Source organism: Lemur catta, chromosome 6 (genome assembly GCF_020740605.2).
Source record: "Lemur catta isolate mLemCat1 chromosome 6, mLemCat1.pri, whole genome shotgun sequence".
Taxonomy (NCBI): Eukaryota; Metazoa; Chordata; class Mammalia; order Primates; family Lemuridae; genus Lemur; species Lemur catta.
In genome coordinates, this window is record NC_059133.1 from 5,736,557 (window position 1) to 5,763,720 (window position 27,164).

General features: G+C 44.3%; 1 protein-coding gene across 5 annotated transcripts in view; it reads left to right on the forward strand.

The window, feature by feature from the left end:
* The window catches only part of PACSIN2 (protein kinase C and casein kinase substrate in neurons 2), a 141,961-nt gene that overhangs the window by 44,235 nt on the left and 70,562 nt on the right, over positions 1–27,164 (forward strand). Inside the window, exon 1 of one of the 5 annotated variants that reach the window (XM_045554740.1) lies at positions 16,184–16,202. The exons of 3 other annotated variants lie outside the window; for them this stretch is intronic. The gene's annotated coding sequence lies outside the window, so the exon portion shown is untranslated. Of the gene's footprint in view, positions 1–16,183; positions 16,259–27,164 lie in introns of those variants that run through there. One more of the 5 variants, XM_045554736.1, reaches the window with a different exon arrangement.

Genomic DNA, 27,164 nt, shown 5'->3' on the forward strand with positions numbered 1-27,164 from the left:
AAATATGTATCCAATCCCAGTGGCAAGCCCATTAATTGGCCATTCTGTTCCATTCCACTTTAGGCATGACAGGGAGGCCTGCATTCGGCAGTGTTGCCCCAAAGCGGTGAACCCCAGATAGACTGCGGACTTGGCAGGCCTGTGGGGGGAGGGGCCAGAAGGAGCAGCCTGGCAGTGCCTGTGTGTGTTTACCTCTACTCTGCTTGGAGCAGGTGACTGCCTGTGCCCTGAGGCCTGCATTTTCCACTGGCCTTTCCCCAGGGTGTGGCTTCTGGCCTTACCCTGCAGGAACTAGGAATTCCTGGGGTTGGGTGGGGAAGAGGATTGTTAAAGTGATAATCCACCTCAAAATGGCCGGAGGATCAGTTTCGGCCTGGGAGGAGTTTTGGGAACCAAGTATGACGGAGCATGGAGGAGGATAAGCATGGGTGGGCTAGCAGGTGGGCAGTGGGTGGCAGGTGCCTACGGTTCTGTGCTCCCTCTAGTGAGGAATTAGCACAGTTATAATTTCTAATCTCCATCCTCTTCTATGTGCAAAATAAGAGGGTGTGTGTTCTCAAAATCAGAGAGGGAGGGACAGCCAGAACGCTCTGGACTCTGTGGGGCTTCAGGTCAGATTGGACCTTCCAGACTGGCTTCGGAAGCCAACCGGGGCCGGGATGTCTCAGCTTTGGCCTGCTTTTGGCCTGGCGTTTATTGAACATCTTGCATCTCTTTCCTTATGTCTTTCTTAAGGCATTTCTCTCATCTACCTCTAGTTTAGAAATGTTTTATTATTCAACTTTAAACTCATGTAAAACAATAGGTGACAAATATATAAGTTTTCAAGCATACTAATAAATGCCTCAGAACCAACCTCATAGCTGGAGAACTAAACCATTGTGTACCACAGGGAAGGTCCTAGTGGGGGCTTCCTGCCAGGGGTGAAGGTGTTCTAGAGTATTTCATCATTCCCTTGTTTGTTTCTTTCTTTCTTTTAAAGAATACTTATACAAATCTATCTGTAAATAATGTCTTCTGTTTTTGCTTATGAGCTTTATAAAAAAAAGAATCATAAGTAATCTGCAAATTGCTTTTTGCATTCCTTTTTACTGCTCAGTAATGTTCCATTATGTTCTCCAGAGAAACAGAACTGATAGGATGTGTATATTTAATAATAGCAAGAGATTTCCTGTAAGGAGTTGGCCCATGTGTTATGCAGACTGGCAAGTCCAACTCTGCAGTGTGGGCTGGCAGGCTGCAGACCCCGGAGAGCTGGTGGTATAGTTCTAGCCTGAAGGCCGACTGTAGAGAATTCACTCTTGCTCAGAGGAGGGTCATTCTTTTTGTTCTGTTTAGGGTTTCATCTAATTGTATGAGGCCAACCCACATTGGGAGGGCAATCTGCTTTATTCCACTGATTAAAATGTTTTGTTTGGGTTTTTTTTTGTTTGTTTGTTTTTTTGAGACAGAATCTCACTCTGTTGCCCAGGCTAGAGTGCCGTGGCATCATCATAGCTTACAGCAACCTCAAACTCCTGGGCTCAAGCAATCCTCCTTCCTCAGCCTCCAGAGTAGCTAGGACTATAGGCGCGCATCACAACACCCAGCTAATTTTTCTATTTTTAGTAGGGATGGGGGTCTCGCTCTTGGTCAGGCTGGTCTTGAACTCCTGACCTCAAGCAATCCTCCAGCCTAGGCCTCCCAGAGTGCTAGCATTACAGGCGTGAACCACCGCGCCTGGCCTGGTCCTCTTTCTTACAGTTGAGGAAACCGAGGCTCAGAGGTAAATCCACTTGTGATTCCCCAGCTAATGGGCTGTTATCTGGGGTTCATACCAGCCTATGAGTTGAGGCTACACTTCAGTTCTTGAGACTTGGCATCAGTACCTGAGCTGTGTGTGCCCAGGGCTGAGGCTACCATTTCTCTCATGGGGTTTTTCCTTTCTTCTTTCAGCATATGCTGTGCCCCTGCATGCTAAACTCTGTGCTAGGTGCCAAGGAAACAAGGGCAGTGGGGGATGATGGAGACGGGAGTTGGGGCACAGGCACAGGTCTAAGACCAGAGTATTACAAGCCTGCTTCTGTGGCAGCTTAGATAGGGGAGCAGCAACCCACTCTGGGTCTCTGGGGAAGGGAACCATGCCTGGTACCAGTGTGGGGCTTGCTAAACCTGGGAGGCAAACAGGCTCTTTGGTCCAGGAGCTTTGTTGCCTGCAAGCTTTGCAACTATCAAATGCGTAAATTCCAAAGCATATATGTAGAGTTTCCAATTTAATAAAACATTTAAATAAATGAATGGAAAAAGCATGTCACTTTTTTCTCACTGCAAAGTTAAAGGAGGAAGCTTCAGTGAAGTGATGTTGACAGTGACACTACTGTACAGATTCCCAGTTGTGTAATTCAGAGCACTGGGGAAGTTTTGACCTGCATTTTGCAAGATGCCCATCAATTACGGGGCAAGTAGAAATAATGAAGTTGCTCAGGAGGGATTGCCTCATTGGTGAGGAACATGGCAGAGTCTGTCATTTTGAAACTCTTGGTCTGCAGAACAAGTACAACGTTCTTCTGCCTATCTTTTTTAAAAGACTGTTTTAAAACATCACTGCTGGCTTTCTGTTTGTCTTTCAGTAATTTTGTTACAGGGCATTTTAGACAGGACTGTTTCACATACATTCTTTTTTTTTTTTTTTTTTTTTTTTTTGAGACAGAGTCTCGCTTTGTCGCCCAGGCTAGAGTGAGTGCCGTGGCATCAGCCTAGCTCACAGCAACCTCAAACTCCTGGGCTTAAGTGATCCTACTGCCTCAGCCTCCCGAGTAGCTGGGACTACAGGCATGTGCCACCATGCCCGGCTAATTTTTTCTATATAGATTTTTAGCTGTCCAAATCATTTCTTTCTATTTTTGGTAGAGACGGGGTCTCACTCTTGCTCAGGCTGGTCTCGAACTCCTGACCTCGAGCGATCCACCCGCCTCGGCCTCCCAGAGTGCTAGGATTACAGGCGTGAGCCACCGCGCCCGGCCTCACATACATTCTTATGTGGGCTGACATTCACGTGCCAGACACGTTTGCTCCCGTACAGGGGCAGACATCGGGCTGCCCTGACCCCAGCTGCAGAAGTCATCTTAAATCTGATTCAGAATGAATTCAGTCCCCACATGTTCATAATTTGAAAATCCAAGTGAATGTTTTTATTTCTAGAATTTTGTCCTGTTTCAAATATAGGAAAATGCTGTCACTATATAAAGAAGCACATTCAAAGCCATTTAAGAGCATGGCTGAATTAGTCAGGGTGAGGCCGCAGGCTCTGCGGTTCCAGACGTGCTCACCAGGTCAGAAAGCCCAGAGGTAGAATTCTGCTTCTGCGGCTTCAGACCCGTCCCTGGTGCAGAGCTGCAACTTCAGGTTTCCTAGGGGACAGTTCTGATCATAGTTCATCTTTTTTTTATAGATATATAAAGAACTATTTTTGTAAAATGGATATCACATGATGGTTTGCAACGTCTCCTTTTATTATTTTCGGCATAGCATTAACCTACAGACCCTCGGAAACTGCCGAATGAATAGAGGAGGGAGGTGATGCAGGGGTGGGCTGGAGCAGAGGGCTGGGCTGGGGCAGGGCAGGGTGGTGCAGGAGCCTGGGTCGCTGCTTGACCAGCATGGCTGTGGGTAGACCCTGTGGGGCAGCCTCATGGTTTGGAACTTCTCTCTGCCAGCACTGGTCATTACCACAGTGCTCTGGGTCTGATGGAGCACTTGTGTGACCTTCAGCTTACACGTTCCTTCCTTTCCAGGTGCCTGCTTTCTTTGAGATTTCTAACAAATTGTTTTATTTAGACTTCATCTTCCCTGGCATTGTCACTGACTCCTTTTTGTGAAGAACATAATGAATATTCATTAGTCAGTTTAACCTTTATTATTTCTGTAATAAACTTTGTATTTTGGAAGAATTTTAGATATACAGAAAAGTTGGAAAGCTAATACTGAGCATTCCCGCATACCTTTCACCCGGTTTCCTCCAATGCTAACGTCTTATGTAACCACAGCACATTTGTCAAAATTGAGAAATTAACATTGAAACAGTATTATTAACTAAACTGCAGACTTTATTTGGACTTCACCAATTTCCCACTGATGTTTGCTTGCAGTTCAAGGATCCTGTCCGGGTTCCCACGTTACATTTAGTTGTCTGTCTCCTTAGTCTCCTCCAATCTGTGGCAGTTTCTCAGACTCTCCTTGTTTTTCATGACCTTGGCAGTTTTGAAGAGTGCTGTCAGGTGTTTTGTGGAATGTTCTTCAGTTTGAATTTGTCTGATGTTTTTTCGTAGTATTAGAATGGGCTTAGGAGTTTTGGGGAAGAATCCCAAGAGGTGAATTGTTCTTATGTCACACTGGGGGTACGTGGTATCACCCTGACTCACCGCTGATGTTGTTAAGCTTGCAGGTTTACTGTCATTATTCCTGGATCTTATACATGTTTTAAGTGACACTGGCTCCTCACAAGGTTGCTGGTCCCTTCAGGGCCGGACCCCTGCTCCACCTGCTTTGTGAGGACTCATGCTGTGGGGGCCCATGTCCAGGGGCCCTTGAGATCAGGTAGGGACGCCTTTGGGTCCCACGATTCTGTGAGCATTTCATAGTGTTCACATCACAGGTAAGACAAGATTGGCCATGTGTTGATTATTGTTGAAACTGGGGGTCGTTATTCTGGTCTCTCTACTTTTTATATGTTTGACATTTTCCATTAAAAAAGAAAAAGAGAGAAAAACATTTCTGGTCTACAGAGATAATCAGTCCCAGATTGCTTTGACAGCGTAGGAGTTCTGATGTTCATTGTTGCCAGGGCTGCTCAGGCTGTTACTCATCTGAAACGTATTAATATTTGGTTCTTCCCCAAGTCTCATAAGAAGAAAAACTTGCATCTAAACCACTGTAAAGTGGTACTACAAATAATAATGTAATAATAATATTCCTTAACATCTTTGAGGGAGAAAAATCATTGGTGTGCCATCAGCAAAGAATCCCATTAAAATGAGGTTACAAATTAGTTGGACTATATTGATAGAATACAAGGACCGAAAGTCTTTACCATGTAGCCTCGTGATAGTTTGTTGGAAAGGATATCTAGATCTAATGAATTTGGACATGGTCTATTTCTTATCATCTGTGCAGTATTTTGACATTTCAAACCATGAGTCTGGTCTTTCAACAAATGAGTTAGAGAAATACTGATACCATTTAAAGGTGCTAGTCCAGCCTCCTGAACCCTGAGGTACTTACTAATGGGTGGGGGATTGTGAGTGGGTGTGTGGGGAACAAGCACAAGGAAGCTAGGGTCTGGGTGAACACGCCTGTCTTTGTGTTCTCGCTTTGGCCTGCAGACACACAATTACAGTGCTATGAGCTGCGAGAGTGAATGCTATCACAGAATACACACATGCAACACAGGCACACTCGTGCTGTCACATCTTTAGCAAATCCTGGCTCTGGAGGGCAGTGCTAACTACTCTGAGTATGCAGGTATGTCTCTTCTCACCCACACCAGGCCTTTATAACTGCTTCACGTGTATGTGTTAATTGTATGGGTTTGGTGGTCACCCAGTTCTGAGGGTCATGTAGGGTGTTGGGCATGGGGATCTTTTGTCCCCCCTTAGGGAAGGGCCATCCAGCTGCTGACTACCCTTTGTCAGGTTCTCTCTGGGGAGAGCTGAGGAAGTCTCCTCCCTGCCCAAAGTGTGGGCAGACAGCCCTGGTGATGAGACCCTTCTTTTGGTTTTGTTCAGCCAGCAAGCTGTCTCCCTTATGCCCACCTCTGCATGGAATTAATTCATACTGTTGAGATTTTAAAGAACCTCTGAATCATGTGGCCAAGCACCTGCTTATACCCAGCCTTCAGGTGAGTGGCTAGGCCCACACGCCGCGAGTGAGATCGCTGGTCTGAGGCTGGGGCCCACACCTCTGCTTTTTGGATATAGCTGTAGAGTTGCGTCTCTTCCCTGGATTTATGTTTCTTTACAGAAAGGGCTTGTAAGATCTTAGCCTTGCCCTTATGGAGTGAATTGTGTGGGGTGACCAGGTATCAAGTCCCTTCTCTTTCCCACTCGCGGTGCTGCACAGTTGGTGAAGCCAGCTGTGGGGTGGGTGACACACCTCTCTGGGGAGGAGGGGGTTGCCCTCTAGAGGAAGGCAGGCTTCAGCTGACAGTGACTTGTTCTAGAGTTGACCCAGAATTAGGGAGTTTACAGGAGCCCTGCAGCTGGGGGTTGCCTATGACCCCACTACCTGTGGTTTACAGAGGACTTTGGAGTGTTGTGGCCTCAAACTCCCTTGGTGCAGCAGTGGGGCTCTGACAGCCCTTTGCACTCTGCCTCAGTGTTGTCTGTCCGGGTTAGAAAATTCAGAAGGAACTCAGCTTATTCCTTCTTCAGGAAATCAATACGTGCACTTTGCAAAGTACAAATACAAATATTCGAAAGAAGAAAATCACTATCAACACCTTGATACACACTTTTCCAAATCTTTACATTCACACATATACACAAATGTGATTTTTAAAAACAAAAATAGGATCATGTAAATATGTAAACTGTTTTGTGACCTGTCTGTGTTTAGCTTTTCATTTCACACATGTGAGATACATGTTCCTTGCCTATACCTGTCACAAACACTTCGTGGCCACTTCCAGGGCCAAGAGGCCTTGCTTTTTCCCTGTGATGCCTGCCGAGGTTGCTCATGGTATGTGTGCCACAGCGCCCCTGACTGTTCAAGCAGGAGACCCAAGGGTCTCTCCGGACTTGGCATTTTCTGGTCCTCAGCTAGTCAACCTCTTGGCCAACTCCCTTTGCCTCATTTTTCTTCATGAGACTTTCTGAACCAACTGTCCCCTGTCCATACTAATCTCTTGGTGGTCACTGTGAGCCTCACCGTCACTTCCACTTGGACGGTTGTGGCACGGATTCACTGGTTTTCTGATATTTGTTGATTGCTCACTCTCTGACTTTCCCAGGGTTAACCTTATGTCATGGCCACCTAGGTATCCATCCTCCCGCCTTTCAGTGGTAGCCTTAGAGAGGCCCCACTTTGACTCTTCTGTGATTTTAATTGTGCTCGACATCATGAGGAGCTTCCAGCTCAGTCACCAAGGGATGATCTTTTTTTCTTTTTTTAGAGTCAGGGTCTCACTCCGTCTCCCAGGCTGGAGTACAGTGGTGCGACCATAGCTCACCGTAGCCTTGAACTCCTGGGCTTGGCTTATCCTCCTACCTCAGCCTTCTGAGTAGCTGGGACTACAGGTGTGTGTCACCATGCCTGGCTAATTTTAAAAAAATTTTTGTAGAGATGAGGTCTTGCTATGTTGCCCAGGCTGGTCTCAAACTCCTGGCCCCCAGTGACCCTCCCACCTTGGTGTCCCAAAGTGCTGAGATTACAGTGGGATTACAGGTGTGATCCACAACATCTGGCCCAAGAGATTATCTTAATGGCTAACATTTCAAAACATCTCTCCAGGCCATGCTCTGTGTCAAGCATTATATGTACATTATCTCATTTAATCTTTGCAGCTGCACGAGGTGGTTACTGAGGTGCATCGGGTAACTCAAGGCTTAGACATTTGCCAGGTCGTGCAGCTGCTGTCCCCTGCCCCCACCCCTCCCGTGTTACTTTGTCTGCTCTGCTTTTCCCAGGTAGGCATGTGCGGAGGAGGGTCTGCCATGGGACCAGCCTCTAGTGGTTCCCTGGCCATGTCCTCACATGGCAGTGTATCATCCCATACCAAAATTGGCTGGGGAAATTGTGTTAAAAGATTGTTTATATACAGTAGATTTCAATTTTAAGTGATAAAAGTAGAAGAAGGATATAAAATTTGTAAAAATGGGGTACATTTTTCAGTTTATAATTGTTAGTCTATTTATAATTATCTGCATCTTTCAGACTGAGAATGGAAACTTTTAGAAATTAGTGACCATGTCTCTTAAATTGAATTGAGTGTTACTCAACAGGACCTAGAGGCTTTGACGTGTACTTACTGCATGCTGGATGAGTCCGGGTCCTCCAGAGTGCTAGAACCAGTCGGGTGGATGGATAGGTTGATAGAGCTGTATGAGAGGGGATTTACTAGGGAGATTGGCTCACATGATGTGGACGCTGAGGAGTCCCACGGACAGGCTGTCTGTAAACTAGAGACCCTGGGGTGTGGGTCAGCGTTGCTCAGTCCAAGTCCGAAGGCCTCAGAACCAGGGGAGCTGCTGGTGTAACTCTCCATCCTGGCCTGGGCTTGAGAACCCAGGGCCACTGGTCTAAGTCCTGCATCCAAAGGCTGGCAAGGCTGGAGTTCTCTTGTCCACAGCAGGAGACGAATATATCCTAGCTCCAAGAAATAGCTCAATACATTTTCCTTTTCCCCATTTTTGTTCTCTCTGGGTCCCCGGCAGATTGGATGGTGCTGGCCCACGTTGAGGGTGGATCTTCCCCACCTGGTCCACTCAGACTCACACTGTAATCTCCTCTGGAAATACCCTTGAAGACACACCCAAAGTAATGTGTTACCAGGTTTCTAGGCATTCCTTAATTAGTGCAGTTGACACTTAAAATTAAGTGTCACATAGCAAGTTGAGGTACAGTATGGAAAATCTTAATAAGAGTTCAAATGTTTCCTATTTCTTGGCACGTAGGCACATTTCTTTTCCCATATGTCCCATCTTCTTTTTCCTAGCACTAGTCCAACGTGGAGAAGGAGAAAGAAGATAATGATAGAGTTCTGGAATGCTTGGGACCACATTTATTTATGTATTTATACTCCTCCTTAACATATTTGGGTTGGTTATTTGGAACAAAAGAAAGAAAGGAAGGAAGGAAGGAAGAGAAGAAAAGAAAAGAATAAGGTGCAGACCCAAACTCTTCCTTTACCATCCCCAAAGCAACAACAATAAAATAGATGTTCAGTTCTGGTAAGAACCTCACTAACACTCTCTCACAGAGTCACGTGTGTTTGCAGAGGCCCAGGGCCTGTTATCAGAGGGAACCAGATACAGCAGCTTCACATTGCCACCACCACTGTGTGACTGTGGGCAAGCCACTTCCTCCTGAGCCGTGGTTTTCTCATCTGAAAATTGGGGGCAATATTCCCATCTTGCAAGGTTATCATGAGTATAGAGTCTTTGTATATAAAGATCCTGGCACATGCATTCATTAAATAGTACCTAATTTTATCCATTTGCAGGGTTTCCAAACACCAGCTCTTGATGCTATTTTCACTCTCATGCAACCAAAACATCAGCAGTGTAATTATTTTATTATAAAGCTAAAGATATTTACTTTAAGGCTTTTCATTTATTCTGAGGTTCTACTACCTGTTTTTAAGCATTATAATAGGAGGTGATAGGTCTTTTTTTTTTTTTAATATCTTTAGTGGGCAAAATAAAGTTGGAGCCTTGTGTTGCCTGCTTTTCCTGCCCTCAGTAAAAGACACTGGCCAATTAAGTTGAGAGCTTCCATCTGGTGCCCTGCTCTCCCTTGGTGGGGAGGAAGCCACAGCCAAGGAGGGGAGGCAATGGCCAGAGGTGCAGAGTGACACAGCCCTTCTACCTGACTCGGCTCAGAGTCCGCCTTTCCTGGGGAGTTTTCCCACATCTCTCCCCAGCCCCAGCCCCACCTTCAGTGCTTCCTGCCTAGGTCTGTTAGGTAGCACTTGTCACTCTGTGTCATCTTCTGGGTACTTGTCCATCCACCCTACTAGACTCTAAGCTGCTTAAGGATAAGTATGGTGAATTACTTAGTTTATAAGTTCCAGAGCCTAGCACAGAGAGAGTGCTAAATAAATGTTTGTCAGATGGTTGAATTCAAACATAAATAAATGAAGGAATTTATTTCACCAAATAAATTATTATTTATACCAATAAATCATTAACATAATATGGCCCTAAATTTAGTCCTGAAAATACCCACAAATGCACCAGGAACTTTGTTCACATTGTTTTTGAATTGCAGACCTTTCTGGGGTCATTTTCCATCTTCAGTGTGTTCCCAAAGAAGGCTCAAGCTATTCCTAGGACTGTGGGGCTGTTTGACATCTTAACCACTGATAGCTTATGTTAGAAATCCAGGTATTGCTTCTTCTGTTAGCATCTGGGGATTTTATAAAATGCATAAGAAAAAAATTAACATGTTCCTTCTATCACATTGGTGCTTTGAAGTTTTTCTGCAATTAGGCTTTCTGCTTTAATTAGTTTGACTTCACTTTTTTTTAATCTTTGGAGAAGAGCCAGAGAAGCAAAGAAGCTTATGTAAAAGGGTTTTAACTTTTTTTACTTTGCCAAAGATAGAACGGGTACTTAGCTCTTTGTCCTGGCACCTTCTTCTTTGATAGAGAATGTTAGACATTTGGCTTGGTTTGTTCCTTTTTAATTATATGTGTGGGAGGAGTAAAGGCAAGTGGGCTCTATTTGTGTCTTGGTTCACAAAAAATATGAAAGGCTAACAAGTAGGATTTGAAAATAGCCACTACCTTCTTCCCAAGCAAAAGGAAAATTTTTTTAAAAAGATGGACCTATCACAATGTTTTTATAGAATCTATTCATGATTACTATAAGTTTCTAGAATTTAAGATTTACTTGTCATTTGAAGACAAAGAAAAGCCACTGTCTTAAGTTATCCTATTAGGTTTTGCTGGCTTGCTCTCCAGCAGCTGTGGAAACCTGCCGTTTCCCAGTCGCCCCAGTGGCACTGGCCCGAGTTGTACTGTGGTGACAGTGGAGAGAACCTGAGTCAGCCTGGTGGGAAGCAGACCGTTTGGGTTCATCGACGTGGTTGGTGTGTGATAGAGGGTCAGTTATTCTAAGGATTGAGACCCAACAAAGCACACTTAGGCCAAAGCGACACAGAAGTTATTTTAATCTTGAATCTGAGGCACCTTGCAACACAGTTCTTGGGTAATATCAATCACAATTGCATTGCAGATGCAGATGCTGGTGAGTAGGAGAAAGTTCTGTTACTGGAGTTCTGCAGAGGGTTTTTCTTCCTTTCTTTTTTTCTTCCTTCTCTCCTCTCTTGTCTTCTCTCCTTCTCCTCCTCTCCCCACTCCCCTCCTCCGCTTCCCCCCCCTCTCTCTTTATTGAGATATTAATTTACATGCTATTGAATGCATCCATTCAGGGATGTTAACAAATGGATACACCTATGTAGCCACTGACCCAGTCAAGGTAGAACATTTCCATTGCTCCAAAAGTTCCTTGTGTTCCTTTGAAGTCAGTCTCCCACCCAGCCCCCTGGCCCTGGCAAACATTGATCTGTCACTATAGATTAGTTTTGCCTGGTGTTGAATTTCATATACAGAGACGCATACCATGTGTGCTCTTTGCATCGGGCTGCTTTTGTTCAGCATAGTGTTTTTGTGATTCGTTCATGTTGCATCTATCAGCATCTTATTCCTTCTGATTGCCTAGTGGTTCTCCATTGTGCATCAGTGCCACACACAGTTGGGTTTTGATGTCCTGTATAGAGATGTGTGGCAGAGAAATCTAGGCGCTGCAGGAGTGTATGCATGGTCTTTTTGTAGTTACCCCTCCTCCCCAACTTTCCACAGCATCTGGGGAAGGCAGAGAGGATGAGCAGATTTTGGGGAGTCCTCTTTTCATCGAAGCCATGAGTAATGCCATCCTGGAATAGTGTGGCCTCTCAGAACAACCCCTGGCTTGTGGCAGCTGATCTGATCTTGGTGTTTGCATTTCTGGAGATGGGAGATTGGAATTCCTAATGGTAAAGGCTTGTAATCAGGGGTGTTCCTCTTGAGCTTTTGCATAAGTTCTGCTGTCTCTGCTGACGGACTATGTGGCTCTGCATTTGGGGCTTGCTAAGTTCAGGGATCCAGATATGCAGGAACTGTGGAGCCTGTCCAGTGCCAGGCTGCCAGGCTCCCCACCCCCACCCCAGCCACCTGCGCTGAGGTGTCCTGCTTTGCCCTTGCCTGGTCCTCGCTCCACGGTTAGGTTTAGCCCACTGGGGGCAGACTGCAGCACACAACTGCAATCTGCAATACTTTATTAACAACTCAATACTGTGAGCCCATAACCACTTCAAGAATCACCTTGTAAAGAGACAGTGACTGGTAGGGCTGGGAGACACAGGGGATAACAACTAGAGGGGACAGGGTTTCTTTTTGAGGTGATGGAATGCCCTAAAATTGACTGTGGTAATGGTTGCACATACCTGTGAATATACTTTTTTTTTTTTTTTTTTTTCGACAGAGTCTCACTCTGTTGTCTGGGTTAGAGTATCGTGGCGTCAGCCTAGCTCACAGCAACCTCAGACTCCTGGGCTCAAGCGACCCTCTTCCCTCAGCCTCCTGAGTAGCTGGGACTACAGGCATGCACCACCATGCCTGGCTAATTTTTTCTATGTATATTTTTAGTTGTCCATAAAATTTCTTTCTATTTTTAGTAGAGACGGGGTCTCGCTTTTGCTCAGGCTGGTCTCGAACTCCTGACCTTGAGCGATCCACCCGCCTCGGCCTCCCAGAGTGCTAGGATTACAGGCGTGAGCCACCGCATCCGGCCAATATACTATTAGTAAATATCATTAAATTATACACTTTGAATGGGTGAATTTTGTGGTATATGAATTATATCTCAGTACAGCTGATTTTTTAAAAGCAATGTGGCATTAGAGCAAGAACAGACCAGCAGAGGAATGGGGTAAAAATCCCTTTGTAGAAATTTTATTCTTTCCAAGTGACATGATCTGTGTTGCCAAATATCCTAAATTTCTTCACAGGTCCAGTTCTATGGGAGGCTTGGGTATAGCAGAAAGAGGATGGGCTTTGAAAGTATCCATGGACCCAAGTGTGAATCCCGTTGTGCCATCATTAGCTGGGTGACCTTGGGCAGGTTGCTTCATTTCTCTGTGGTAATATCCCTTCCTGTAAAATGGAGCGAGTAGTACCTATCTTACAGTCTTGTAAGAGAGCTTGGTAAACGGCAGCCACTTCACCATGTGACAACCGTATTACAAAAGGCCTCAGATAAAAGAAGCAGCCTTGTTAGAGGCTTGTTCTGATGTCTTGGAGTTATGCGGGGTGAGGAGGACCCTGTGTGTGCTGCTGTGCATGGAGGAGGAGGAGGAGCTGAAGGATGGCACTGCTAGTCTTTAGCTAACTTGGTGGACTCTCTGTTTCTGAATTGTTTTCTGCCTTAATCCACATGGTTTGAGTAGGCTGGTGCCAAGCTCTTGGAGAACCAACTCATGTCCCGTCCTTTGGGAAGTCTTGCCTGACCTTGCTCTGGTTCCTTGTGTCCCTCAGGCCTTGGGACACACTGGATTCTAGCAAGTATCTGCTTAGAACTTTTTTATTTACTTTTACTTTTCTCTGCCCATACACTGTGGGCCAATTCAGGGGCAGGGACCTTGGTATCTTCAACCACGGGGCCCTAAGGCTCTAAGCACTGTGCCTGGCACTAATGTCTGTTGAACGAATGCCCAATGGTTTCAAGTCTTTGGTGACAGAAACCAGATCAGAACTGGAAATTCCAGCCTAGGCTCCGCATGCCAGAGGGTAGCAGGTGAGTTTCCCTGGAGCAGTATTTCTGCCCCAGTACCACGTGGGGGGCTGTACCACTGCCCCAGGACAGGGGAGCTGCCTGAGCCAGGCTTGTCCTCTGCCAGAGAACACTTTCCCTGTCTGGAGCCCACTGAGAGGTGTGGCTGACATTTTGGGCAGGGAGGGGGTGCCCCCAGCCACACCGGAAGCCCGTCTCATTATTTCACAGTCCGAACACTGTATTCTTAATTCAGTTCAAATTAGTTTTCTCCCCCTGCACTCCCAACCTTGTTCTGGTAACTGGGCACCGCTGGGAAGGACCCAGAAAACCTCCACCTGCACTAGGCGTCCAGGCCATACTTTGCCTGAGAGGGGACATGAGGGTGCTGTGGCAGCTGCTGCAGGGTGGTCTTCCCCTGTTTGGGGCCTGGACTGACCCTCAGCCTCCACCCCTCCCAGCCCTCACCCCTGTGGGCCATGGGGCATGTTACATGACCCTGCTATACCTCAGCTGTCTCGCCCGGGAAATGGAGGCAGCAGTATTTACCCTCATAGAGCTATTTTCACAGTTAGCCAGAAATGAAGTAAGCACTGTGTAAATGTTTATTGAGTAGCCTGTGTTTGTTGGATTAAAATGGAGAGAGAGAATTCGATTCTTAAACAAAGTGAATAAAAAAGAGAAACAAAGAAATTAAATGTGCCTCACTGTGATTGTCACCCTCCCACAAAAAAGAATTTTCTGGCACCCTGGCTTGATGAAGAGAACAGGCAGGCAGTGGGCTTGCTACCCCCCAACTTAGGTGCTCAGTCTTCCTTAGTGGCCGACCTGGTACTTCCAGGTACATCCGTCTGTGATGGTGCCATCGACTCTACTAAGCTTACTGCAGGGGACATCAAGATCCACGTTGCGTTGACTTCTCTGTGGGGGGAAGCGGGGAAGACTGTATGGGGTGGGGTGGTAAAGTAGTTTTCCAAGTAGTGTAAATTGTTATCATATGTCAAGTAGTAGAGTCTCATGTTGTGTGGTCATTGCTTTATTGGTGTTTTCTGTTAAGGAATTTCTAAACACAAGATTCTGGAAAGAGATTTTTATCCTATTTTGTGTTATAAGGTAAGACTAGATGGCTGTTTAACTAAACATTTTTGAATGAATATGAGTAGCAAGAACACTGGTAAATAATGTGTATCCACTTAGCACGCTTCCCCCTTGCAGTATATTCTTTATCAATTATTTTCCCATCGGCTGGGCACGTGGTGGCTCACGCCTGTAATCCTAGCACTCTGGGAGGACGAGGCAGGAGGATTGTTTGAGCTCAGGAGTTCGAGACCAGCCTGGGCAAGAGCGAGACCCCGTCTCTACTAAAAATAGAAAGAAATTATATGGACAGCTAAAAATATATATAGAAAAATTAGCCGGGCATAGTGGCGCATGCCTGCAGTCCCAGCTACTCGGGAGGCTGAGGAAGGAGGATCGCTTAAGCCCAGGAGTCTGAGGTTGCTGTGAGCTAGGCTGATGTCATGGCACTCTAGCCCAGGCAACAGAGTGAGACTCTGTCTCAAAAAAAAAAGAATGAATTATTTTCCCATTTACATACTTCCCCTTGGGCCCTTGTTGCAAAGGGGAGCTTGCACTGGCCCTGTTCTGGCCACTGCCACTAAAATGTAGCATCTCTGCTCGCCATGGGGGAAGGAGGAGGTTGATATGTATCTTCTGGGAGGGCATCTTGGGGAAATTGAGCCCTGGAGTATTTGTTTCCTGTCTGGTTTTGTAGATTAGTTCCAATATCTGCTCTTTCCTGTAGTGTTTATATTTTGATATTGTTTAGGATTTTAAAAAACTTTTCATTGTATAATATACATACATAAACATGCACAGATCATAAGTGTGCGTATCAACAAATGTTCACAAGTGCCGCACAGCACACCTTAACCAGTTCAAGAGCCAGGACACTGCTCAGATCCCTCCCGCTGCCTCTGCTTGCCTGCCCTGCCTCCTCTTCTTGTGCCTTATGAACGAGGATCTCTTCCTCTCCACCTAAAGTTATGTTAGTGTTTTTTTCCTTCACTTTCAATTCTTTGTGAAAATTGAACAAGTAGGGTGTTTTTTTTATTTTTACTTCTAGCTGATCACACTTGCATATTTGAGTGCCCTAGTTCTTAGGAAACAGCTGTGCTGCTGAGAGACGATGGGGTTGCCTCCATGTCTCCTACATGAGGCATCTGGTCATCGTCCACTGATAAGCTATGCCTTGGTGTGCGTAGTCATGGGAAGAAGTTGAGTTTACAGGTAGGGGCAATGTAAGATTATCCTGTATGCGTTAAGACCCTGTCACATTGACTGCTGGACACCTGGTTCCTTAGATACAGAACATGTTTTTTTTTCTCTCATAAGCAGAAGGATCCCAAATGCAAGAAGAAATTCTAAGATTATCGTGTACAGTGCAACTTAGTTTACATATAAGTTGATTTTTTGGGAGGGCAGTGTAAATCATGTGCTCAGACCTTTTCCTTGACTGTCCATGGAAATACTGAGATTCCTGTTTGGCCACATTCTGAAAAGAGCCTCCGCAGGCGGGAGCGTGCAGCCTGAGAACCTGGTACGTACAGTGAATGCAGCAGTGTAGGGGAATGACCTTATCTCGGCAGCCAACAGGAAATGATGAAATGTGCTGGGAGAATTCAGCTGTGAGCCGAGGTCAGACATACCAGTAGGGTTGGGAAGAGGCAGGTACGGAAGCTAATCAGAAAAACGTGAGTGTGCTGTTTAAGGCTTGCTTTTCCTTTAAAGTAGACCTTTTTGAAAGTAAAATTTTCATTGTTTTTTTTTCTCAGTGATTGATTTAACAGAAATCTCACCTTCTAAGCAAGCACACCTAGTTTTAGTGCTTCTTGAAATGTTCAACTAGTTCAATATTAACCGAACAGTGTGGAATGTTTTATCCAGAATGTTTTGAGAAAACGTCAGAGTGTTTGATTTTCTTCGTGAATAGATTTTGGCTTAAACAAATGAAAGATTGTGCTTTATAATTTTTGACTCTGGTTTTAGAACATATGTGCATGCTTCCTTTCAAAATAGATGGAATAACTTTGCAACTTTGCTTTGGCATCTTTTAGACTAGCTGGCATACTTCTAACTGTATTTTTTTCTTACCAAGTAGCTAAATGAGTTACTTGAGTTAACTGTTAATAGAGGGGATCCCCCCCTGCTTTAAGGCATCGTGTTTATTACATGCAGCCATTTTCTTTCTTAACAGCCAAATCTAATCTACAAATATGTAAATGTGCCTTGTGAGAACAAATGAACAAATTAGCTTTTCCAGTTGACTATAATTGCTGTTTCACCGTCTACCAGACTCCCTGAATTAGTGTGCTGCCTGCTGCAAACCCCTCCCCGTCCTCCTCCTGAGTCAGTGCTTTCTTATTTTCTCTTCTCAGCTGGATCTTGTGCCCTTGTCCCCCTCTGAGGGCTGTCACTAGACACTTTGTTTATATTTTTATTGGATAGCAAAATGTAAAAGTTTTATTGTTTTAATAACTGATCAGCCTTACATACGTATTTAATTATTTCTTATCTTGGAAGTCATATTCTGGAATTGAAAAATTATGGCTCCCCCTTTATTTATGCAGTACTGTAATTCTAATTGGAAGGTTGTTGTTTTTTTTTTAAATCTCAATACCTAAGTGATCCATCACTAAGTGAATTATACTTATTGGATTACCTATTGCTGTAAACATTAAAAAGGCAGTGTCCTCTTTCTTTTCTCTGGAAAATGGTTGCAGGTATCTGTGCCACATAGAGAAGCATGTTTTCTTGTTAGGTTGTTACCTATTGTGATTTGTTTATTTCTAACACTTTTCGGGTTGCATAGGAAAGGTTTCTAGAAACGCCCAAGGTATATTGATAAGGAAAACCCCCATCTATTACTTAGCACAGCAGCCACCTGAGACCCCCACCCCTCATGGAAGACCCACATTAGCATATTACTAACCTAACACCTGGTACATTAACATATCACTAACCTAACATCTGGCACATCAGCATAACACTAAACCTATTATCTGGTGCAGACACTAAACTTATTACCTAGTGCAGACACTAAACCTATTACTTGGTGGGCATTAGTCACCTGAGACCCCTCCCCTTGGATCACCCCAACTTAATAAAAATGGGAAAAATTAGGTAGACGGGGAGACCCCTCTGAGCCCGCTGGCGAATAAACCTTGATTCTCGGACTCTCTGTGTGCCACTTGTTTTGTCCTCGGGACCTCTCGCTGTAACACTTGCTGTAACAATATAGTATGTCTTTTAGACCTTAATCAGGTCCACCAGTTCTATCTTTGCTCTTGTAGTTCCAAATATTTCTTTCTTCAGATCTCTTCCTTCTTTTTTTTTTTTTTTTTTTTTTTTTTTTTTTGAGACAGAGTCTCACTTTGTTGCCCGGGCTAGAGTGAGTGCCGTGGCATCAGCCCAGCTCACAGCAACCTCAGACTCCTGGGCTTAAGCGATCCTACTGCCTCAGCCTCCCGAGTAGCTGGGACTACAGGCATGAGCCACCATGCCCGGCTAATTTTTTTGTATATATATTTTTAGTTGGCCAGATAATTTCTTTCTGTTTTTAGTAGAGACGGGGTCTCACTCTTGCTCAGGCTGGTCTCGAACTCCTGACCTCGAGCGATCCACCCGCCTCGGCCTCCCAGAGCTAGGATTACAGGCGTGAGCCACCGCGCCCGGCCAGATCTCTTCCTTCTTGACAATAAAATATTTTGCTGAATTCTGGATGAACTTTAAATGCTGCGTTTATGAAAATAATAAAGAGGTTTCATAAGTCATACCAAAGCATGTGTTGTAGGTATAAGATTTATGCCGGTAAGTAAAAACAAGCCTTCCTCTTTTTTTTCTTTTTATATAGTGTTAGTCCTTTGAATTATTTGCCTGTCTACATAATTCTATTGTTCATTTGGCCTCATATTAAAAAAATGGGAACATGATATTTAGAATTGTAGTGGCTCTTAGAGTTAATATGCCAGGACCCTGACTTTAAGAAAGGAATTGAGGCCCAGAGGTGAAATGACTTGTTCGAGGTCACATGGCTTGTTGGTAGCTAAGTGAGTCTGGAACCCAGGTCTCCTGACATGTGGGTCATTACCCTTTCCATGACAATAATCTCCTCTGTGTCATTATCTCAAGATTAATACCACTTGGCTAACAGTGGCTTTTTTCTTCTGATGAGTCTGTTTTAATTTCAAACACTCAGCTTTTATTCAATAACAGTTTCCCTATAAGTACCATGTGGCATATATGTATAATGAATTACCTCAAGTACAGAGAACATTGATATTTCTCCCTCTGAGAGATAGTTTTTCTTAGGCAGAGTTCTCAATTTTATTTTTTCTTGCCTCTCTCCTGAACTAGGTCTTATTTAATTGTTACTGATGTAAGTGAACTTTATTATGGGATTATCTGCTAGATGAGAACGCCAAACTTAATAAAAGCATAACTAATAAAAGAAACAGACAAGTACTCAATTCTTCTTTGAAAGTAGATTCTTCAGGATGTGAAAAGGAAACCCTAAACATTTCAGCCCCAATTTTTTAGCATTTCTGCATTTCAGCCCCTGTAAGGAAATACTGACAACCCTAAGTCTTGAGCTGGACTGAACAGGTTTTGGAATGTGAAAGACTTTAAAATAATATATTATACTGTAAATAAAGAAGGAAATGATTTAATTGATAAATGTAGAATTTACTCACAACTTTCCAGAATCATTAAAAATAATCTCTGTTGGCCAGGCTCGGTGGCTTATGCCTGCAATCCTAGCTCTTTGGGAGACCGAGGTGGGAGGATCCCTTGAGGCCAGGAGTTTGAGACCAGCCTGAACAACAAATGAGACCGAATCTCTACAAAAAATAGAAAAAATCAGCTGGGCATGGTGGCATGTGCCTGTAGTCCCAGCTACTAGGGAGGCTGAGGCAGTAGGATCACCTGTGCCCAGGAGTTTGAGGTTGCAGCGAACTACGATGATGCCACTACACTCTAGCCAGGGTGACAGAGTGAGACTCTGTCTCAAAAGAGAAGTGTTTGTTAAAAATTGATTTTGAATCCTCTGAAATTCAGGTGTGGGAATTAGATATAAATAGAGGTACACTGAGGACAGTGGGCTACTGTCCTTAGAACTTGATGTGACTACCACTGTCCAAAGTCACCTTAAAATGCCTTGGAGGAGGTTCATAGAATAGCATTTATTTGTATTTTCTGAAGTATTTAGAGTATATGCCTTGACGAATTTCTGAAACAAATACACTCATTTGTTTCAGTAGGCATTTTCATAAATGTTTTAATTGTATTTAAAACTGAATTTAATAACTTTATACCTATTTTAATTTATAAAACCCAAGAATGAAGTAGGATACACGAGCAATATTTTTATGCAACAGGTCAGAACTGGTATCTTCCCTCCTGGTGTTCTAGTGGGCACTTTTTGTCGATCTCCTTGAAGATGCTGCCGCTTTCGTGTGGTGAGCCAGATGACAGCGTCCTGGGGCCTAAAGACAAACTGAGGCTGCAGGCCCAGGAGCTGAAGTGGCTTAGTTCACTTCTCCCATAACTTAGTTACCTTTGCTCCCCAATTAGCATTTTGTACTTTCTGTCACACTTCCAGTACATATTAAGTACAGAATATTCCAACTGGCTTCCTTAATATATAATTGACCTTCTTCTGCACCGGTCAGTAAGTAATATTTGATACTCTCCCCCAACCCCCACCGCCCCTGTTTTCTGCCCACGCTAATGTATATTCCATTATGCTTGTGAGATTTAAAGGTATGAAGAGGATACCAGCCTACTCTGGCCCTGGCTTTGCTGCAGACTGAGGAGGGTTAAAGGGCAGACCCTGGCACTGCTGTTGCTCAGAAACCTCTGAGAGTTTGTGCTGTTGGCATCGTTTGCACCTTTTTCACATCCATCTGCTGGGGGCTTCTCGCTAGACCAGATTCTAGTGGTAGCCTCAGAACCTCCTCTAAGACTGTGAAGAAACTTTTCCCAGTATCCTAGCCCTTACAGCTGGGTAAAGAGGAGTGAGTGAGTGTGTGCGTGAGAGAGAGAGGGAGAGAGAGAGAGGGGGAGAGAGAAAGAGAGAGAAAGAGATAGACTGGCGAAATGGTGACAATTAACAGGAGTCATTGATTTGAATATATGAGTGAATGAATGAATGAATTGCAGAGTTTTTGTTTCCATAGAGTTTTTTTTTTTTTTTTTAAGAGACAAGGTCTCATTTTGTTGCCCAGGCTGGAGTGTAGTGGTGTGATCACAGCTCACTGTAGCCTCAAACTCCTGCCTCAGCCTCCCAAGTAGCCGGGATTACAGGCACAGAGATTACTGTTGAAGGCACTACAGTCACGTTTAAGGGAGCTGATCTAAATGCATTTATTTGCACATCACAGTTCTGCACTGACACCAAGTGACAGGCTAAGTGTCTACTTAATATCTCCTCCAGCCCTGGGACTCTGGCTAAAATCTTTTCCTCATTAGACTCTGTCATATATGAATCATAAGAGATGAATCTTTATGTGAACTCATGAAGCATATTGTTCTATTTTGGGAAACTTTTAAAGAGTCAAATGGAAAGGACCCTGAATTTGAAATGTGTACCAGTGATTATCACCATAGTACAGGATTTAAATTTTCTTTTTGTTAACGTGAAGACTGTGCTATGAATTTCATACTCAGCCTGTTTCCCATCAGGATTTGTTCTGTAGTAGAGTCCTTGAAAGAGATCAGGGAAGAATGATTTTGCTGGAAAATCCTTACTTGACAAGATGTAATTATTAATAGCAAGCCAAAACATTGAACTTCTCAATTTGGAATTCTCTCTTTGATTAAGTTTCTAACAAATATTAGTAGTGCTAATTTAGCAAAATAAATGAGCCACAGGGCAATTTGGGGGCCAGTGAAGTGATTTCTCTATAGGTCTTTTCTGGTATGAACTGACACATAAAAGAAAAATAGCATGGGGCATAGTGGACTGATGACCAGTATGTATTGACTTGGAAAGCAGAAACATTTTGTACCTTTCCCACCTATGGGGGTGTTCAGGTAAGGTTCACTTAGTGAATCAGAGCCTGCCTTGCTGTGCTGGAAGAATGTTATTTATACACAAGACCATGAAGCCATGAAGAAAAGCATCAGGCCCACTTTTGGAGGAGAAATCTTTATATATGTTGAACTCTAAGACATTACATTTATTCTTAGAATCATCCAATAAACTGCTAAGGTTGAGGAATTTGAATATGGGATGGTAGAATTTGTTGTAATGAAAAGTCCTGGTGTGAAGTTTATGTAAATGGTAATTGTCCCAGTACCTGACAGCTTTCACTGATGGACATACAAGCGCATGAGTGAACTCTGTGCTTATTTCCAGCCAGCCATTAGGTCACTAGTGGGGAGCAGTCCACCTGGACTCTGGCTAGCGGGGTCAGTTGATGCGTGCATTCATTTGATTTATCCACCTGGTCTCTTGTCCACTCGGTTTGCATCAGGCACTCTGCTGGCCTCTGGAGATCCATAGATGGGTAAGATTGAGTTCTTTACCCTAAGGAGCTCACAATCCAGTGGGGTGATGAGTCTTCTTAAAGAACTATTGGGACCTTATTCTGCCATGAAGAATGGGGGAAGTTGGGGAAGACTTCACAGTTTGATGGTAAGCTTGGGAGGGAGTGGTTTGCCAGGCAGACAAGAGAAGCCGAGGGAATAAAATGTGCAAAGGCAAGGAGGTCAGAAAGAATATGCTAGACTTGGGAATTTGACGTGGCTGGAGTGCAATATAGATGTGAATGTGTTTTAGGCACTTCACATTTATTAGTCCCAAACCAGTTATTTCCATGGCAAACCAGTTCTTTCTTCTGAATTCTGTTTCTTTTTTTTTTTTTTGGGATTACCATCTACCATGCCTCCAAAACTAGAAACTTTTAATTCCTTTTCCTCCACCACCCCCTTCCCTGGCATTATCAGTCACTCTGTCCTGTCTCTTCTTCCTCTTGAATATGTGCTTCTTTCTTGGTCTCCTAACCATTTCCCCTTCACCAGTCTTGAACCTCTAGAACTGTGCTGTCCAGTATGGTAGCCACCAACCACATGTAGCTATTTACATTAAAATTAAACAAAATTTAAAAGTCAGTTCCTCAGTTGAATTAGCTGAATTTCAGGTGTTCAATAGCTGGTGGCTGCCATATTGGACAGCCCAAGTCTACAGGCTCAAGGGGCTGTTCTCCACTCTCTGTCCAAGGGAACTTTCCTTCACAGGTTGGGTCATACCCTATAACCTCTGGATAAAGCCTAAAGTTTAGTGTGGCAGTCAAGGCTCTGGTGGCACTCTTCTACTTCCTTGTATTCAGCTACCCCCTTTCTTGCTCCCCTGCTACCATAGCCTTGATTCTGCCATGCCTTTTAATCATTGTACATGCTGATCTTACTCTCTCCAGAGTACCATTCCCTGTCTGAGCATTCCCCTCTCCCCTGGCTGTCCTCAGATTGATCTCTCCTCTTTATCCCTCCGTGTCCTTGTGACCACAGGATCGCACTTGCCTCTGAGAGGACATGTATGGTGCTTATCCGGTGGTATCATCCTTGTTTCTAATTCAGTGGCATTCATCATAGCATAGTGGTTAAGCTTTGGGGACAGACTTAATTTCAAAACTAGCTGCTTACTTGCCAGGTGGCTTTGGACAAGTTATTTAACCTCTCTGAGTCTTAGTTTCTTCATCTGTAAAATGAAAATAATAATTTTTTCCTCATGTTAAATGAAACTTCTAGCACCATACTTAAATATATAGCTCTCAAACTGTAGCTGAGAGCTCTCATTCTGAATAAATAGCATTTTACTATCCATCAGCCTGGCTAAAACTATGTCATCGGCCAATAATAATGTTGCATTTCTTCTTTTCTAATTCTTACACCTTTTACTTATTGTTGCATTGGCTGGGATCTCCAGTGCAATTTGAATAGAAATGGTGAGAAGCAGCTGCCTTTCCTTCTTCCTGTGCTTTCTATTAATATTTGCCACATTTCTTCTGGTGAGATCTTTTGGTTGTCCTTTTTTTCTTTTTTAATTTGATTGAGTTCCATTGTGTCCATTCCCCATTGCATTTGTTTTCTTAGTTTAGAAATTAAATTCTTGATCTAGTCCTTTAGCAGTTATCCTAGATATTTTTGCATACTTAAAGTCTAAAATAATATCTTTTCTCTTAAATAATGGAAGGATTTATAACATTTTAATTCCAGACCCCTCCCAACTTGCCAAGTATTTTTCCTGAATTTTTTAATCCTGCAAACTTGATGCTATGTTTCATATAGTTGATGGTCTTCAGATTTATCCATGTGTTCACCAGTATGTTTGCTTACCATTCCTTCTCATGCTTCAGGCTTTCTCTCTGAGCTAATTTCCCTTTGCCTGAAGCATACCCTTTAAAGTTTCCTTTCCTGCAAGAGTGTTTTGGATGGTATACAGTTTATCTGTCTGGAGAGTCTAGTTCTTAAAAACTGGTTTTGCTGGGTAAAGAATTCTTAGTGGGCATTTATTGTTGCTCAGCATGTTGCGTGTATCATTCCAGGGATTTTTGGCTTTCACTGTTGCTGTTAGTCCAGTTTTCATTCTTTGAAGGTGATCTTTTTCTCTCTGGCTGCTTTTATGATCTTTTCTGTATCTTTAAGTTTCTGCAGTTTTACCTTAATTTGTCTTACTGTGGCTCTTTTTCTCTTTCTTTTAAAAATCTGGCAAGGGTTCATCGGGCTTCCTTAATCTGTGATTTAGTGTCTTTCAGCATTCTTTTCTTTTTTTTTTTTCTTTTTGAGGAAAAGGAAAGAAGAGTTTATTAATTTGCTAGCAAATGAGGAGGTTGGCAGACTCCCATCTCTCTTTCAGCATTATGAAAAATTATCTTTAAATATTGCTTCTTCTTCATTCTTAATGCTATTTCTTTCTGGAACTTAATTAGATGTAAGTTAGACTTTACTATTTCTTCCAAGTCTTTTAATCTTTCTTTCATATTTTTTCTCTTTGTTTCCTCAGAGAGAAGGCTGATGTGTCTACCTACTTATATTCTAGTGTTTCTTCTTTAAATTTGCTATTTTGGTATCTTCTGATTCCTTTATTTCTTGTCAGCTCAGTGACATAATTATATTTTATTCAGCTTTTAAAATTTTTCAACAGTAGAGTCATTAAGATACCTGGCTTGCCATGCTGCTGAAAATAGAAGTGCACTCTCTCATGCTGTGTCTGCACTAGAGCCTCACGCGTTCCTTGACTCATTTGTTCCAGACGTGTTTACTGTGTGCCTGTTACGCATCAGTGCTAGGGATACAGGGACGAGCAAGACAAAATCCTGGTTTGTAAGGAGCTTACATTCTTTGAGTGTAGAAAGATGATATATAAATACCTAATTTGGCAGGTGGGATTGAATGTTATTAAAAAAATAAAGCAGGGTTGGGGCTGGAGTGTCAGAAGTGGGGAAGGGTTGGGGAAGACTTTATTAAGAAGATGGTAATGTTCGAGCAGGTATCTGATGCTGTGAAGCAGTGGCTCCTGCAGAAGCTGCAGGAAGATGTTCCAGGCAGAGGGAAAGCAGCTGCAAAAGTGAGCCTAAGCCTGGTGCGTTTGGAGAACCACAGGGAGGTCAGTGTAGCCAGAGTCCAGGGTGGGGATCGGAAGGAGCTGAGACTGGTGCTGGAGGGAGCAGGGCTAGCTCGCACAGGGCCTTGTGGGTCAGGATGGGGAGTGTCGATGTCTCACACTGTCTGCACATGTTCAGTACAGACACGATTCTTTTTTTTCTTCCTGAATATATTCGTGCCTTTGTTGGTTGAATCTACAGAGTTGGAACCCGTGTATATGGCTGAGTTGACTGATGGCTATTGGAAAGTTTTAAGTTTGGTGGCTTGAATCGGGTAGCTGAGGCAGAGGTGGTGTGAGATGGCCACATTCTGGCTCTGTTTTGAGGTGGAGCTGAAGGGATGTGGGCCTGAGGGAAGGACAGGAGTCAGGGAGGACACGGGGGCATTTGTCCTGAGTAACTGTATCTGGGAGGAGCCCAACACTTCCCAGGGCTTGCCCTCCAGGCCTAGCATAACCCTGCACTGCTCTGGGTCATACCTACTCTTCTTTGTCATGCAGGCTCCTCTACCTGGGATGCCTTTCCCTGCTTCCCCAGCTGCAGAATTCCCACTGAAATGCCACCCCTGGGCACCTTTTTGGACCCTCCATGTGTCCCCTAGTGTTTCATGCAGAACTGTCTCCTAATTCTTGGCCACTGTGTTGGAGGAGCTTGTTCAGGTCTCCATCAGCCCCTTGAGCAGGGAGCACCTCAGTGATGGGCACCTGGGTTATGTGGCTCAGTAGCTGGGCCACGTGGCTCCTGGCCCCTGGTCATCATCACTCTGGCTGCTTCTGCTTTTAGAAGGCCTCTATACTCCAGGTGCTGTGCCAGGACCCACACGGGTGCCATTTGACCCACACAACCTCTAAGGCAGGTGAGATTCCATTTTACAGGTGAGTGGTGTCAAGCACAGACCTGTTAAGTATTTTGCCTGAAGCGAGTGGATCTGGACCATTAAGAGGTCACCTCTCCGCTGACATGTCTTGTGAAGAATCATAGATGCAGAGGCCTGGGTCTGTGCATCGTGTTCTTTGGTACTGTTCTAGCCGCCTCGCATTCCCGGCTCCTCCACTTTGACCCCTTCAGCCAGGGCTGCAGCCCCTCTAGAGGATTCTGCTCAGTCAGACTTTGGGGGCAGGAAACAGCCTCCCAAACTGCCTTTTCCCTACACAGGAAAAGAAGCCACTCCTCCTTTGTAGACGAAAGGCCACAGAGGCACTTTGTGGAATGGGAAGTCCTGCTTCTAGAAGGGGATGCCTCAAAGTGAAGGGGCTGAAAGAAGCTGAAGCAGTTGACCTGGAGCCACTCTGACTCATGCATGCTGTCAATAATGCCCTTTGTTTCATCTTGGGAACCTGCTGCAGCAGCCCTGGGAGGGTCGCCTTGCAGTCAGGTTCCCCTTCTCCCTCCTTCCCTGCTATGTCTGCCCTTGGTGAATGCCCCCATTTTCTGGCTGAACAAAGGGCAACCTCCTGACCCATTCTATATTTTTTTTCCTTCTGGTTTTGCCACAAGAATCTTTCTGTCTCATGCGGGCCTATGTGACTTTCCTTTTTTAGGGTTTAAGTGCTTCTCTTAAGTTGGAAAACTTATAGCCTAAGGAAGAGATATCCCAGTGGGCAAGTGCTTCTGACTGGGAAAAGGAATCTCGCAGACGTACTTGATGTAGCTCAGTAGCTGCTCTGGCAGCGACCCTCAGAGCCTGGCGCACAAAGAACCTCAGGGACTAAAGGTGAAAGAAAAGTCCCCGAAGTGACAGCCCAGTTCCCTGCAACTTCATCATACATATCTCTCATATCTGTGGCCATCGGTCACTTGCTGGTTGCTGCCATTAGGATGTGAGGACACCCTGGTGTGAGGGGGCAGTGGTGGCAGAGCTGGGCATCCTCATGTGTTCTCCAGTGCTGGCCCCCAGCTGGAGTGAGAGAGCCGCACATGTGTGCGTGTGTGTGGGGTCACTTGTGTGAAGGGATTGTAAGATTATGTTGGAATAACATTGCTTCAGTCCTGG